Source organism: Crocuta crocuta, unplaced genomic scaffold, assembly GCF_008692635.1.
Source record: "Crocuta crocuta isolate KB4526 unplaced genomic scaffold, BGI_CrCroc_1.0 scaffold253, whole genome shotgun sequence".
In the NCBI taxonomy this organism is placed as follows: Eukaryota; Metazoa; Chordata; class Mammalia; order Carnivora; family Hyaenidae; genus Crocuta; species Crocuta crocuta.
This window is the reverse complement of record NW_027529451.1, coordinates 3,866,919-3,884,666: the sequence shown is the minus strand read 5'-3', so window position 1 is coordinate 3,884,666 and position 17,748 is coordinate 3,866,919.

Genomic DNA, 17,748 nt, shown 5'->3' with positions numbered 1-17,748 from the left:
TTAAAATAAGATTTATCTTGATGAATGAGTTGTTTTTAGCTGCCCTTAACTACTGTCCGAAAGCAAGTTGAGTAGAGCACACTGACAGTTTCAGGGTGTTTTTATTTTTATTTTTTTCCATTCTGTTTCCTAAACCCATGTTCTTTGGAGTTTACACTTTAAAGTTTATTTGTTGTTATTTTTGAGAGAGAGAGGGCAGGGGAGAGGCAGAGAGGGAAAGAGAGAGCATCCCAATCTTTGAATACAGAACTCAATGGGGGCTCAAAATCACAAACCCTGAGATCATGACCTGAGTGGAAATCAATAGTTGGATGCTTAACTGAGTGAGTCACTCAGGCACCCCTGGAGTGTACACTTCTTCTTGAATATGTAGTTTCTTTTACTTAGGTATTTCCATTTTAAATGTATTCAGGCTTAGAAATGCCCCAGAGGAATACCAGTCAAGGTTTTAAGGTGAACAGTGGTATTTTGAGAGATAAAATGAGCCAAATGGGCAAAAGAAAATACAAAGGGAATATGGAGGGAGAAACTATATAGAGATGTTTTCTGATTAAGTGATGTGTGTTCAATTCTTATTATGAAATTTAAGATTTATACATTTCAGAAAATTGCAGTGAAAGACTATTATCTTTCAAACCATCTTTACTGCCAACAAATATGTTGAAAATATTTGAAGAAAACAAATATTTTCTTCATCTCTCTTTCTCATTCTCTCTCCCCCTCTATCTATTCTCTATCTATCTATCTATCTATCTATCTATCTATCTATCTATCTATCTACCTACCTATCACTATGTATCACCTATCATCTATCAACTATCTATGTGTGTGAATATATATAGTAAAAAATTATACCTATTTCTATTTCTATACCATTTTGTATACTACTTTTCCATTTAAAATTTTATAAGCATTATCCTATGTCAACTCAAATTCACATTTATAAGTATTTGTTTTTCTAAATATTTACTTTTTGCTATACATTTAACTCTATTCTAAATTTTTTGGCCATTGTGATTATTTATAAACATAAGCTTTTCATCATTGCCTAAGGAGACATTTCTAGAAGTTAAATTATAAAGTTAAATGCTATACACTTTTAGGTAATTAATGATGCAATTGTTTCCCAAAAAGTCTTCTTGTTATAGACTTATTGACAACATTATGTCTTTCTTCCCATTATTTTTAAGTCTTAGATGTCCTTTCCAAATCTAAGATATATTATCAAGATATGTTTCCTTAAAAAAAAGTTTCGTTTAGTATTTCTACTTTGACATTTAACAAGTTAATGCCCTGGGATTTAATTTCAAAGTAAAGAGTGAGTATTGCAGTTGTACTTTGGGGTCTAATTTCATGTAAAGAAGGCAAAGATCTATGTACATATACCCATCTTGGTCTGTGTGGTACAAAACTTCCATGTATAATTCTGGATTATGGATTATTCTTTTTTTCTAATGGAAATGATTTTCTTTTCTGTTTAGCAAAGCTCTAAGCGGGTTCCACACTCAGCATGGAGGTGAGGATATTTAAGATCTGCTCTCAGAAAATTTCAAGCACACAATACATTATTATTAATTATAGTCAATTTGTTATAGATAAATATATAAACTAATCTGTAGTGATATTAAGCAGGGGGATGGGTGGGGCTCAGGTTAGAATTACAAAAGGATAAGAGGAAATTTGAGGGAATGAGGGCTCATTATCTTGATTGTGGTGATTTTTCAAGTCATATTCAAATGCTAAAACATACTAATTTCTATTCCTTAAATATGTGCAATTTATTGCATTTTAAATTTATTTAAATAAATTTTTTTAGACTTTTTTTACATTNCGCACTCACGTTAGAAGGCTCTCTCAGTGGATTCTGCGTCCTTTGTCTCCCAATCTCTCAGGTTTTGTAAGGTTTCCAATGGCTTCAGATCTTTTCTGTGTGATGTATGGGCGCGAGTGCAAGTACGGAGCTCTTTACTTCTCCGCCATCTTGCCCCCTCCCCTCTACATTTGTTTATTTTTGAGAGGCAGAGAGAGACAGAGCACAAGTGGGGGAGGGGCAGAGAGAGAAGAAGACACAGAATCCAAAGCAGACTCCAGGCTCTGAGCTGTCAGCACAGAGCCTAATGGGAGGCTTGAACTCACAAACTGTGAGATCATGACCTGAGCCGATGTTGGCCGCCCAACCGATTGAGTCACCCAGGCGCCCCGGTAAAATTATTTTTAAACAATAAAATAGTTTTCTTAACATCCTCTAATTTAAGATTTAATCAGTAAGCTTTATTTTAATCCATTCACTTTCAGAGTTGACCATAATTCAGGATTTTAGATCCAGTTTATTATAATTAAACAGTTTGCATTCAACTTTTATATTATTTCAACAAATATTTAGGCTTAATATTTTAACTTCTCACAACACATGATTAAATTTTATTCTAACTTCTAAATTTTGAGCATTATTATTCATTTGTTACCTTTCTGCATTATAACTTTAAACATTCCATTGCACAAGTGATATATTTTCTAAAACATTCCAGGATCATAAATTTCTCTTTTTATGTGAAATCTACTTGAATAAAATATTTAGGGCACCTCTTTTGCTCCCAGAATTCTATAAAATATCCCCAGTGCTTCCTGGCATTGAAAAAGAAAAAGTTTAAAGATAATCTGAGTATTGAACCCTTTTAGGCAACATTTTCCTCAAGTAGTTTCATGAGATAACTTTTTCCTTCATTTAAAATATTAACCATGGAGACATCTGGGTGGCTTAGCTGGTTGAGCATCTGACTCTTGATTTTAGTTCAGGTCATGATTTCAGGATTGTGGGATTGAGCCCCGCATAGGGCTCCATGCTGAGTGTGGAACCTGCTTAGAATTCTCTCTCTCCCTCTGCCCCATCCCCCCATCTCTTCTCTCTTTCTCAAAAAAAATGTTTTAAAAATGTTAATCATAAAATGTCTAGATATGGGCTTCCTTTTGGTTAATTTTAGTATTAACTGATTTTAAGGGTTCTTATGACCTCCTTTGCTGCATCCACGATAGGGATGTCCACTCTTACCACTGTTTCTCAACATAGTACTGAAAGTCCTAGCCTCAACATTAAGACAACAAAAAGAAAAAAAGGCATCCAAATCAGCAGGGAAGTAGTCAAACTTTCACTCTTTGCAGACAACATGATATTCTATGTGGAAAACCCAAAAGTCTCCACCAAAATGTTGCTAGAACTGATACCTGAAATCAGCAAAGTTGCAGGATATAAAATCATGTGCAGAAATCGGTTGCATTTATAAATATACATACACACACACACAATGGAATATTACTTAGTGATAAGAAAAAGAATGAAATCTTGCCACTTGCAACAACATGGATGGGACTAGAGTGAAATAAGTCAGACAGAGAAAGTTAAGAAACTTTCTTAAGAAACAAAACAGATGAACATAGGGGGAGGAAAGGAAAAATAAGATAAAAACAGAGAGGGAGGCAAACCATAAGAGACTCTTAAATACAGAGAACAAACTGAGGGTTGCTGGAGGGGAGGGAAGTGGGGGGTTGGGCTAAATGGGTGCTGGGCATTAAGAAGGGCACTTGTTGGGATGAGTACTGGGTGTTATATGTAAGTGATGAATCACTAAGTTCTAAATAAAGATTCTGAAATTTTTATTACGTTATATGTTAACTAACTTGGATTTAAATAAAAAGGAATTTAAAAAGTCATCTAAAAGAAATAGCCTAAAAGATAAATAAGACAATGGGCCTAATCTATTTTAATATAAATGAAACATACTTTATGAAAAATCACCATAGTTTCTAAACCTAAAATATTAGAAGAATAGCATCATTTTACATTTTTGCAAATATGTTAACTGTCTGGCTTAATAAGATAAGATAGCTAGATTTTCATATCTGCATCTCCAATCAATATGTTGTGCTATGTTGTTTACTTGAAATATATGAAAAAAAGCAGGCCTCACACATTTATGCAGTGGGAAAATGAGAGGTATTTTAATAACCTTTTCAGATAGCTGTGAATGTTATTCTCTGATAGTATACCCAAATTTGACAGGTTTTTTAAAGGTTAATTATGATGTGGAATTTGGAAGCATCAGTGATTTATTTTTGCACTTTGTTGAATTAAAAACCACTTGTCTATTTTGAATGCACCTTCTATCCATGCATGATTCTTTAACATTATCTGTTGGTCATTTGGGAAATACTGGTTCTCTGAGTTATACAGAACTTCTACATTTTGACATACTTCATTAACCAATAGAAAAAAAGTAAGGTAATATTACTGCCTATCTTAATAAAAAAAAATCTTATAAGTAAAAAACTAAAATAAAGCTGATAGTTTAAATGTGTAGTTTCCTGTGGTAGTTTAAAAAAATTTTTTAAACATTTATTTATTTTTGAGAGACAGAGAGAGACAGAACATGAATAGGGGAGGGGCAGACAGAGAGGGAGACACAGCAGGCTCCAAGCTCCGAGCTGTCAGCACAGAGCCTGTCACAGGGCTTGAACCCATGAACTATGAGATCATGACCTTAGCCAAAGTTGGATGCTTAATGGACTGAGTTACCCAGCTGCCCTTAGTTTCCTATAGTACTTTTTAAAGTATAATTTTCTCATCTTGAATATGGATTTTTCATTCATTGTTTCATTCATTCATTATTCAGGATATTTACGTTCATAGTTATTGCTGTTAATTCTTTTTAAATTTCATATCAGTAGGGACACCTGGGTGGTTCAGTCGGTTGAGTGTCCGACTTCGGCTCAGGTCATGATTTCATGGTTCGTGCGTTCCAGACCCACGCCGGGCTCTGTGCTGACAGCTAGCCTAGAGCCTGTAGCCTGTTTCGAATTCTGTGTCTCCCTCTGTCTCTGACCCTCCCCTGCTCACACTGTCTCTTTCTCTCTCTCTCTCTCAGAAATAAATAAAACATTTTTAAAAATTTTAAAAAATGTCATATCATAATAGCTATACATTCTTTGGAATTAAATTAAAAAAAAAAAAACAATGGCACTGTCTTAAGCTCTGGACATGCATGGTTTGAATTCTTACATGATGTCTGGGAGGTAATTAACTGGATCTTGAATGAATAAAATTCCTTCATGTCTGGTGTTTGTCATGTCTGGCCCCAGAGTGGGTCAGTTTGTTTCTGGTCTCTCATATTGTCTAGCATTTCCTTCCTAAGATCTTGAGCTGGAGAGGTGACTGACTGTTATCAGGACCCAGGATGAATTTCCCGTATTTGGCAGTCTATGGTGGCTCTATGAGGCTGGGAAAATTCCATCTTTGTTTACTAATCTGTAAACCTGAATTAATTTCTAGATATTTTGAAATTATCTGTATTGTAGGAAATCACTATAGTTCGCTTCTATATTTGATTAGTAAGAATTGATCTTGAGAACTGTCCAATTATGGGCCTATATTCTTAGCTTCGGGTCCCTTTTTTGAATGTATATTCAATAGGCAGGTACAAAAAGATGATTCATTTTCTGCTTTTGAGGTCCCCAAAACCTGAAACAATTTTTAAAGTATTTATCCTTTTTCCTTTCTCTTCCTGTTCTTTAATATCATGTTATTCATAGAATGACTGAAAACAACTCTAATTCTTCTTCAAGTGCTGCCACAGAGATGTTACTGTGGTCCCCTGATAAAGCTATTTAAAAAAAAAAAGATTTTTTAAAAAATATATTCTTATGATTGGTTGGAATCCCCACTGTGCCAGCCCAGAGCTGGTAGATGGATATGTTATTTTCTCTGAAATGCAAGTTGGAATAAAGACACGGGCTTCCAATTTTGTTGTCAGCTTTCATTATTATGACTTGTGACAAGCTAGGATAGACATTGCAGTCCTGTAAAGAGCTAACCACAAGTGTCTGGCTGGCTTCCAACTGTTACGTCGCATCCATGCTAAAAACAAGCCATCATTATCCTTAATGCATCCTCCTAATTCTCCCTTTCCAAGGCGATCAGGAAATATGTTCATGTTAAGGATCATTTCATCCAAAAGATTTTAAACCTCGTTGCTTTGAACAGCACTTCATAACGATTCTTAAGACTTCCAGTTACTGTAACTCATTCATTCAGTACATATTTAGTGACTACCTATAATGTTCCAGGTCAAAATCTCATACGGAGAAGATTTAGTGATGAAAAAGGCTAACAAGGCCACTGCTTCCGTGAAGCTCACATTGATTGTGGAACACAGGCAATACAATGTAAGGAGATAAAGTCATTTCACAAACTTTAAGTGTTACAGAGAGAGAGTAATGGATGCCTAGGGAGGGGAGGCACCATTAGATGAGGTGGACATGGAGTCCTCCCCAAGGAGATAGATTTTGGCTGAGGCTGAGAGATTATAGGAAAAAGCAATTCATACACAAATGGGGGAAGATTCCCAGGCAGAGGAGATAGTAGTGAGACAGTCCTAAAGCAGGTACAATTTTTGTATGTTCAAGCAACGGAAAGAAGCCCATAAGATAGAAGCATTGTGGCAGAAAGAGACCCAGGCAGTGGATAAAATTGGAGGGGTCAGTAGAGGCCAGAGCATATAGGATATTTAGCCTGATAAAGATTTAGGATTTTAGGTATGATCATAAACTATCAGGTGGGGGGAGGGGTTAAAGAGAAGGGTGTCATAATCTGATTTACAAAAGATCACTTTAGTTGCTCTGTGGGAGAGGGGCGAAAAGAGGGAGGGAAAGTGAAATTGGGAAGTAATAGATTAGGGACTGTTGCAGAGCTCTGTGACGCTGGCCTGTAGGGCGCTGGAAAAGGGAACCAGCGACAGATGGAGAATGTGTTTTGAAGGTAGGGCTGACAGCATCTGGTATCCAGAGAACTGCTGTTAGCTGCGAATAATATTCACCTTTTCTTTTTCAAATAATATTAAAAGAAACTTTCAAGGGAAATACTTGCCAGCTTTCCCCACCAATTTTTTTTCTGTATTGCATTTCTGTTTCAATCTATACAATGTCTTTCTTCTTTTATAATCCTTCATTATTTTCTAATACTTTCATATATATTATTATTTCATTTAGTCTTGATCCCAATCGTGGGAGATAGGTAATGGAGATTTGCTTATTCTCGTTTTTATAAAGAAACTGAGCTTAAGAGAGGACAAACCGAGTCACCCAAGAGTGCCTACCTAGTAAAGCAATAAATAGGGATTCCAAGCCCAATTCATCAGGTTGGTTTTCCTGCAGGTTGAGCATGAGAAAGAGGTGAGATGGAACGGGTGTCCATGTTCCCCTTCCATTGGCAAGTGTAGAAGTACATCATCATGCCAGTGGGAACTGTTCTGTGGAGGCAGCATCAAGAAATATGTTTTCTTTTCTATTTTTACTTGTCAGAACCGCTAACTCACTGAGATGGAGCATTTCCCTCATTATCAATCCTCTAGTGCTGTGGCTATGAATGCTCTCTTAACTCACTGCTTTGGGCAGACGTCTTCCGAAAGGAAGAATCTACAAGACAATGAACGTTTGGGAAAAGCCTTTGGAGTATTGAGGGTACTCAACACGGAGAAACAAGAGTAACCAGCATTCACCCCAAAGCCGTAATCAAGTATTATGCTCAAGAGATCAGTTATAGGGAGAAAATTAAAAAGATAAAAAGTGATACTCATCTAAACAGTCAAGGTTATCTCCAAAGAAGCTAAATTTCATGAGTAAAACTTGGTTATCTCTGACTCACCCACCTACTCATAGATAATCTGGTTCATAAAACCCCAAATTTCCCAGAAGTATGAATAAATGTATGATCATCTCTTTATTTTGCAAGAGGGAGCAAATAAGTGTTTCTTACAGGAAAGTATGCTAAATTAATTATATGAGGATAACAGCTTACAAATCGTTTAATGTCCTGCCAAATTTATTGTTAATTTTATTATTTTTTAACACTCAACAAAGAGTTACTTGGAAGAGTTACTCATCTTCTTCAGATGTCTCTCAAATATCACCTTCCCAGTGAGGGCTTCTGTGGCTATTCCACCTAAAATTCCATCTCTGTCCGCAACTACCATAACATAAAAATTTCATATGCCCTTTTTGTCTTCACCCAAATATAAGCTTCATAGGGGCAGGGAGTTTTGAATTTTTTTTTACATTATTTTTGAGGGAGAGAGAGAGAGAGAGAATCCAAAGCAGGCTCCAGACTCTGAGCTGTCAGCACACATTCCAATGCAGGGCTCAAACCCATGAACCATGACATCATGACTTGAACCAAAGTCAGGTACTCAACCGACCGAGCCACCCAGGCGAGGGGCAGGGATGTTTGTATTGACTGTATCTTCAAGACCTCAGTCAGTACTGGGCACGTGGAAGGCAATAATGTGTTTTGAGCAGATGAATGAATGAAATGAATCCTTGCATCAAAGAACTTTAACTGGAAATCTCTATTCAGTGGGATTGGTGTCACAGAAAGGTCAGCATAGGATGTAATAGAGCAGGAAGGAGGAGTTTATAACTCACACTGGGAGTGTGTCAGGGAACCCTGCTGGGAAGAGATGCTGCGAAGCTGATATCCAAATATTGACCAGGAATTAGGCAAAAGAAGAATACTGGCTAAATTGCAAAAATGTGACTTAGTTGTGACCATGGCCATTCAGGAAGGCATTGCTGCTCATCTAGATGCAATAGCTTTGACAAGTACACCTCCAAAAATAAAAACAAATATGTAAAAACAGCCTTGCATTATCATAAGACATCATTATCTTTAAATCGCTTTCATGGTGATATTTACAGGTGAGACACTGACATGAGCTCATGTCTGGGATATCAGTTTATAAAATCTCCTTCACTTGGCTTACAGTCACCAGCCTATTAACTGAGAAGGCCTTAGCTGTCGTACAGACTAAAACGTGTGCTATCTGGAACCTTCAGTATGGGATCTGAAGAATGTGTTACAAGTTGAGATTCAGATCAAAACCAGAGTTCCTACATCTTTTTGTTTTTAATAATGTATTAATAACGATTTTTATTACAAAATGAATGCAACACTGAAAGAATAAACACATCATAAAGGTTGATATACAATTAGACTAATATTATGAAGCAACCAAAAGTTAGGTAGCAAAAAATAATTTACTGTCAATGATTCCTTTACTTTAGTTTGCACATAAGAGGGAAAACACTCGTCCTGCGATCTCTTATTTCAGCATCTAACTGGGAATGGCATTTTCTATCAGCGTTGAGAGCCGATCTGTTAGCTGAGCCTCAGTTCCCTAGGGAACTGACCAGTTGACACACACTTCTTTTCTTAAGTAAAAAAGAACTAGAAGGCTTTGGGAAGTAAGGGATGCCAGAGAGAGGCAACAGAGGATGCCCTCTGCTTTCTGGCGCCCACCCATCTAGAGGGACCACACTCTTCTTCGTGGCAGAGGCAGGAAACAGAGGTCTTGGTTACGTAAGTGCATCTTCCAGCAAAGAGCAAATTGTTCTTTTTGCAGTGATAAAGGAATCATGTTCCGGTTTCTGCTTAAAGAAACAGAGAGTGTGCCCTTCCGCAGATAGCGTTGTGGCTGTGGGCCGCTCCACTCCACGCTGTTCCACAGCTCAGCTGCTTTCCTTGGGAAGTTGGCTTGCCCCCGGTTACCCCAACTTCTCAGACTGTCTTTTGCGGAGTTGGCAGGTATAAATCCAAGTTCATATTGAAAGACGCCAGCATTTTAAACGGAAAACCTAAAAAAATCATGAGAATACCTTAAACGTTTCAAGTTTCAAGAATTATTTTTTAATGTTTATTTATTTTTAGAGGGGGGAGGGACAGTGGGGATGGGGGCAGAGAGAGAAAGAGAGAAAGAAGGAGAGAGAGAGAATCCCAAGCAGGTTCCACCCTATCAGTGCAGAGCCTGACGCGGGGCTCAAACTCAAACCGTGAGATCATGACGTGGGCAGAGATCAAGAGTGGGATGTTTAAACGACTGAGGCACCCATGTGTCCGGAGAATTATTATTTTGCCTCTGACACTCAAATGATGTTTTCTTAGAATAGTGGTNGCGCTGGCAGTCAGCACAGAGCCCGACGCGGGGCTCAAACCCACGAACCACGAGATCATGACCTGAACGAAAGTTGGACACTTAACTGACTAAGCCACCCTGGCGCCCCTACATTTTTTTTTTTTTAACTTGTGCTCTCCTTTTTTAAGTTTATTTATTTATTCACATCCGAGTTAGTTAGCATATGGTGCAATAATGATTTCAGGAGTAGATTCCAGTGATTCATCCCCTATGTATAACACCCAGTGCTCGTCCCAAGCAGAGTCCTCCGTAAGGCCCCTCACCCATTTAGCCCATCCCCCACCCACAACCCCTCCAGCAACCCTGTTTGTTCTCTGTATTTAAGAGTCTCTTGTGTTTTGTCCCCTTTCTCGTTTTCATATTCCTTTTGCTTCCCTTTCCTTATGTTCATCTGTTTTGTATCTTAAATTCCACATATGAGTGAAGTCATATGATATTTGTCTGTCTCTGACTGACTAATTTCGCTTAACATAATACCTTTTCGTTTCATCCAATGTAGTTGTCAATGGCAAGATTTCATTCTTTTTGATTGCTGAGTAATACTCCATTGTACATATATACCATATCTTCTTTTTTTAAATTTTTTATGTCTTTATTTTGATAGACAGAGACAGAGAGTGAGCAGGGGAAGGACAGAGAGAGAGGGAGACACAGAATCTGAAGCAGGCTCCAGGCTCTGAGCTGTCAGCACAGAGCCTGACGTGGGCCTTGAACCCACAAGTCATGACCTGAGCTGAAGTCAGATGCTTAACTGACTGAGCCACCCAGGTGCCCCGTCATCTTCTTTATTCATTCATCTGTAGATGGACATTTGGGCTCTTTCTGTAATTCAGTTCTTGTCAATAACACTATTATAAACATTGGGGTGCACGTGCCCCTTTGAAATAGTACACATGTATCCCTTGAGTAAATACCTAGTACTGCAATTGCTGGGTCATAGGGTAGTTTTATTTTTAATATTTTGAGGAAACTCCATACTGTTTTCCAGAGTGGCTGCAGCTGCACCAGTTTGCATTCCCACGGCAGTGCAAAATCATTCCCCTTTCTCCACACCCTCGCCAACATCTGTTGTTGCCTGAGTTGTTAATTTCAGCCATTCTCAACAGTTGTCATTTTTAAGGTACCTGAGGGACTTAAAAAAAAAAATAACTGCGCCAGGGTCCCTTTCCCAGAGGTTCTTATTAGCTGACCTTGGAGTGACCTGCTCCCATTTTTATATCTCAGACATGACCAACCACCAACAATGTTATCTAATGGAGTTGAGAGGGTGGTATGTCTAAAACGGAACTCAGAGTACTTGGCTTTAATTGCAGAGATAACCGCCTTCTACCCATGTGACCCTTAGCCTCCTTGAGCCTCACTTTTCCCCTCTCAAAAATGAGAATACCAATATCTCCTTGTTCTTGGAGCCTATGTTTGTGTGTCAGAGTAAAAAATATATATATATACAGTTTTTAAAATACTTTGAAAGTGTGTTTTAAATTGTAATACGTGTGATATTTGAGAATATGGGTGAAAATTCAAGTATTTTAAAAAGTACAGGGTTTGTTGCTTTTACCTGCCGTCTATTCATCTGTTTCATCTTGGGACTAGCAGCAGGAGACCCAGGCCTCATTTCCACACATGATCTCTTCCAGGCCGGTCAGAGGGTCCTCCGCTAGAAGGATGGCTTTCTGTGGCCCGGTTTCCCTCCAGCTGCAGGGCAGAACCATGACCTGGCTGCCCTGAGATCTCATCCTGGCCTTGCCCCCAATCTGTAGAGATGCCCACATTTCCAAGCTTCGTTCTCCCTTCTTTTTTCTTTTTCTTTTTGGTACACAGTTGCAACTACTCTCCTTTGCAGGAAACTGAAGTGATTCAGCCTTGACCTTCAGCAAAGGGCTCATTTCCTTGACACATCCTCAAAGCCCCAAGTTCGCTGCAGGCTTCGGAGGTCTGAGAAGGACAGGGAGGGCTGCCGCTCCTCCGCCCATCACACTGCTGGCTGACCTGACTCGGCTTCTCTTCTTTATCCTTCATGGGCTCCTCCGAACATGACCCTGTTCCTCTTTTCATTGTGTGCCTTCACTTAAACTGCCCAGGAAGAGAGAGACCGATGTCGTGGAGGCAGAGATCAGGAGAAATCAGGAGTTTTTGTGGTGTGCTAAGCATTCCGTCAGGGAAGGAAGGCTGTGGATGTGATAGAGCAACCAGTGGGCTCCTGGTTCCAGCCTTGGGTCCATCATTGTGTGACCTTGGATGAGTAATTTAACCTCTTTGGGTCACAATGTCAACATCCGTGGAAGCGACTCCCACGTGTCTTGCGGCAAACAATTAAGAGTGTTACAAGTTAAGTACTTGATAGATATAGAAAAATTTTTGATGCCAGAAATTTTAAAATGTTGAATAGTTGTGATGATGAAGAGGAGGATAAGGAAGAAGAATCTGGGCCGTGCGCTTAGATTGAAGAACTTTTCTGTGTTTGTTTTAATTCCAGTAGCTACTTCAGATGGCCTAGAAGCAAATGCTTTCTTGAATTAAGATTCAGTGCCCATCTTCACTCGGGAGATAGGGCACAGGGCTGTGCGTTGCTAGGAACTTTCCTATTAGTGAATCTTTTGTTCTTCTAAGAAAAGGAATTTATTTTGCACCAAAAAGAATTTATAATTAGTAGGCTGTGGTCATCTTGCTTGGGAAAAGCGTTCCTCTTTCTCATCATTCTGTTGCATGTGCCTGCACACAAGTATACACACATAGACACAGGTTAATTAATGCTAAATCTATCATCACTTAAGGGAAAAAAAGGCAAAAAACTTTGGTACCTTCTATGCAAAACTGCTTATTGTGATCTAGGACAACGCATCATCATGAACTTGTTCTCACCCAAAACCTTTGCTTTATCTGTTATGAAGCTCTGTTTGGAGAATTAGCCAAAGAACACATCCTTCATTTTCAGCTTCTGTAAGTTAAAGCATAGTTTCTGTCGATTCTGATGCCAACCTGGAATGAATATATCATCTATTTTCCACCGGGCAAGGCACGCACTGCAAAAATCTCTCAGAATCTGATAACAAGAATGTGTGGTGAGGTTATTAGTGACGAACTCACTCCACCTCCCCTGACATTTGCTTGGGTCAAACCTGTATGAGTTCTGGTTTCTGTGTGACAAGATGGTGTTATAGGTACAGAGCAGCCATTGTTCAGAGTGTGGGTATTTCGAGAAAGTGCCCGCAGAGTTCTTTTGTCTGAATTAAACTGAAGGTAACGTAGGGTATCAGAAAGTTGGGAGGTGTGTATTTTTCTTAGGTCAAGGTTAGTATCCGGATGATCTTGGGGAGGGAAAAGAAGCCTAGAGATAGAATATGAGAGATCATGGGGGCTAAGATGGCCCAACATGATACAAGAAGCTTAGAGTTCATGAAGGCACAAAACGGAAGCACTTGAAGTCTTGGGCTGCTTTTCCAGGTGTGTCTGCGTCCTTATCGAGGCATAATAGCTAATGTCTCTGACAGATGAATTTGACTTCTATTAGTTTTGAGGCCTTGGGCAAGTCACCACTTTAAAGCTGCAGTTTCAAAGGTGAGACTGTAGTACCTACAGGGCAGACATATTTGATGTGACAGAAGAGTTCCTATAGGTTATATTTAATTTAAAATGCACAGAATTCAAGACTAATCCTGAGAAGTGAGACAAGGCATTGATTAAGCCTGGAGTCAGGCTGCCTGTATTTAAATTCTGCTTCTGCTACTAACTTTTTCTTCATCTGCAAAATGGGAATAATAATAGTCCTACCACATAGGATTTTTGTTTTTAATAAAGGGGATGTTACCTATGAAGTGCTTTGCTAGTGTTTAATAAGCATTAGCTTTCCTTCTAACAATTATGACTTTCCAGCAAAAGTGGCACACATGACCAAAGTATAAATACAATTTAAAACTATCTAGGCTTGTCATTTAAATGAGTCAATTCTAGACCATTCTCAGGGTGCCTGGGTGGCTCAGTCAGTTAAGCGTCTGACTTCGGCTCAGGTCATGATCTCACTATTCGTGGGTTTGAGCCCCACGTCAGGCTCTATGGTGACAGCTTAGATTCTGCTTCAGATTCTGTGTCTCCCTCTCTCTCTGTCCCTCCCCCACTCATACTCTATCTCTCTCAAAAGTGAATAAATGTTAAAAAATTAAAAATAAATAAAATATAAATAGCTTAGACAATTCTTCATACTTTTAAAACTTGAGAGACATTTACTACCTTTGAAATTTTGTAAATAAAGTGAGACTGTGTTGATATTTTTATATTAAATTACTTCAGATTTGGATAATTGAAATTTGCATGACTCTAATTTTCATAAAATGTAACTAGGCTTGAGTCTCACTGAGCTGTCATGAGCATTAAATATGCTAATGTACACCAGTCTGACTTAGCTCAGGGCCTGGAATTATTAATAATGATGATCTCCAGGCGGTGAGAACCAAGATTAGGCACTTGGGATAGAAAATAATGACTGTGTCTCTGTTATACCTTGCAGTAATTCACCTAATAAGCGACTCTCTTTCTGTTGCAGCACAGCACAAGAGCATGAGGGAGGGACTTGATAATTGTTGCCTACAGATCTGCATGCCAGGGGGTGTTTCAGAAAACTAGGACAAATTTATGAACTCCATCAGACTCTCTTCAAATTCCACACTGAGGGATTGAGGATATCTAGGTTGTTTTTCTCACATCTAACACTTAAACAAAAAGCACATGAAGTTGTAGATCTTAAGAGAAAAATGTCTTAGTATGTGGTGAAAAATCCTCAGAACTCCTGCTTTTTATCTCACATTCCCCCTGATCAATTACATATCAGCTTTTAGTGTAGACTCCAAAATCAATGTCCTGTGGGCAAAAGTCTGCTTTAGGTTTATGACGGACTCCAAAGGGAATCTGTCTGTCTCCCCAGAATTAAATGTTATCATTTTATCTATCATCTATCTATCTATCTATCTATCTATCTATCTATCTATCTATCTATCATTATTATTCTTTATTTATTTATACATTTATTTACCAAATATATATTAAGATTTTACTAGATGTTAAGCACTGTGTTAAGTTTTGGAGAAAAAGAAAAACAAGTGACTGGGTTGCAGGCTTTAAACACACACACAGTCCAGAGTGGGAAGAATTGATTGTCACTTACAATAGAAGTTAAGAGTAAGTGCAGTGAGAAGGATGCTAACTCAGCCTTGGGGATGAAGGAAAGTGAATTGGAAGAAGTTATGTCACAGCTCCTGGGAAAACAATGACTTCTGAAAGATCCCAGAAAAATACGATTTGTAGAGAACCGCCGGAGTCAAGTTGGCCTCTAACACTTGCCATTGGTAAAGATTAAAGCTAAAAATGTATCAGGTCTACAAAAAACCAAACATTAGCCCATGTTCAAGTTCATATTGCATTTTAAAAATAAGCAGTCAACAATTTGTGAGGAAAACTGCAGCCACAAGATAGCAAAACACGAGGTGACAAGGACAGGGAAAACGAGATTAATTCAAAGTCCAGCATTACCTAAAAAATGTCATGGAAATGAATTCTGGTTCTTTCCCTAATTTTGAGTCTAGAAACTTAACTTGGTTTGCACAATTTTGAAAGAAAAACAACTACCGTACAGTTATTTGTTCATTTATTTGCTCAGTAAATTTCTTTTGAATCATTACTATGTGTTAGATTTTTGCTGGGGATACAGCCATAGTCAGGATAATCAAGAAGGGTGTGGTTAGTGCCAACCTATATTATCTAGGATACCAAACCACTCATCGTATTGTATTAATATAATGATACAAGGGGAAGGGAGTAAGTTGTTTCCTTTGGGTGTGGAAGTAAGACACTGGGAGATAACTCAGGGAGCTGTGTAGGTGATCCTTGAGTACAGATTGACTAGGAAACTGGCTGCCCCAGGGTAGGTTAGTGTGATTAGAAACACAAGATGTTGGAAGAGTCTTGGGTGAGTGTGTTCAAATCGGGACATCTGAACAGACTGCTCCTTAAATATGGTTGGTTTTGGTTTCTCAGAATGGGGAGAGCAAAGGAGGCAGCGTTTTGGTACCTCCAAAACACTTGATCATGACATTAATCATCTTACTTCTGCAGCTATACCTTGAGCAGTGAGTTTCATTATCTAGATAACTTCCCTTTCTAAAGGATATTCAGCTTTCCTTTAATTTCTGACTTATTGAAACATACAAACATTCTATTTAAAGACAACCTAAGGCAATGGTAAAATGTAAACATCTATATAGTTTTGACCTGAGAACAGCTTTTTTTTTTAAATAATTGTTAAGATCTCTCTGAAAATGACTTCTCAGTTTGAAGACCTAACAATATGTTTGATTTCCTGGCCATACTGGGAGTATACCCCCTCCATCACTGCCACCACCCCACACACAAACTCTTGGCCCAAGGATCTAAAGAAGGATTTTCAGGGGTGCCTGGGTGGCTCAGTCGTTTGAGCATCTGACTTCGGCTCAGGTCATGATCTCACGGTTCGTGGGTTTGAGCCCCACATCAGGCTCTGTGCTGACAGCTAGCTCAGGGCCTGGAGTCTGCTTTGGATTCTGTGTCTCCCTCTCTCTGACCCTCCCCTGCTCATGCTGTCTCTATCTCTCTCTCAAAAATAAATAAATATTTAAAAATAAATAAATAAAGAAGGATTTTCAGACCAAAGGATATAATAGGAGACAACCTTGCAAATAAATTTCCGATGCCATGTTTCATTAAGACCTTTCAATGGCAACAGAAGGGGGTGGTGTCAGAGTGTAATTTCACTTACAAAGTCAAGCAGAAAATGAATTTCTCATTGTGGGAGTCTGTACAGGTGAGCATGACTGTTTGGAAGCCAGCTTCCGAAATCACGAGAGGCAGTTCAAGGGAGCATTAAATTACCACAAAAAGGAAAACAATTTGCATCGTTGAACTGTAATAAGAGTGGGGGAGGATTTTACATGACATGCAGCCTTTATAAAAGTTGTTTTGTAAAAGACAACTTTAGAGCTGTTACCATATTACGCAAATTCTAATTTCCTGGATCACCATGAGTATACAATTAATTATTAGTCAGGTTTTTAAAAATACGTGAGAACACCTCCTTTACTGATGAGGAGGTGATTAATAAAACTGAAAACTGGTACACACTCTGGGTCTCACAAGGTCTACTGAAGGCCAGGCTGAAATCTACCTGAGGTTCTTGATGATAGGAAGACTTCTTTTGGAAGAAGGGTAAAAAGAAGAAGACCTTCGATTTGGGATCTTACTCTTCCAGGTTAAAAATCTCAACTCTTTCATTTACTGGCTCTATGACCCAGGACAGCTTGTCAAACATTTTAAGCCTCAATGTCCTTATTTGGAAAATGGAAAAAAGAATATCTATCTTATGATTTTGATGTTAAGATAAGTGAGGTGGCATATATAAAATATTAACGAAGTGCCTTACTGATAAATGATGTCTATTTACCTCTCGTGGTGTCTTTTCACATATATTATAAGGGTCAGGTCTACCACTTATTAAATTAGGTGCTTCAGCATGTGAGTCCTGGGAGGACAAGGGATTTAAATGGCTTAGGAAGCATCTTCATTACTTCAAGGACAGGTCATGAAAAAAGGTAGAATGATTAAAGTCAAGAGCAAAGAATGTGAAAATAAGATAGATTGAGAATGTAACACATTAATATTCTCATTGATATTCATTACTGTGACTTCTGCAAAGCTGATCGTGACCACA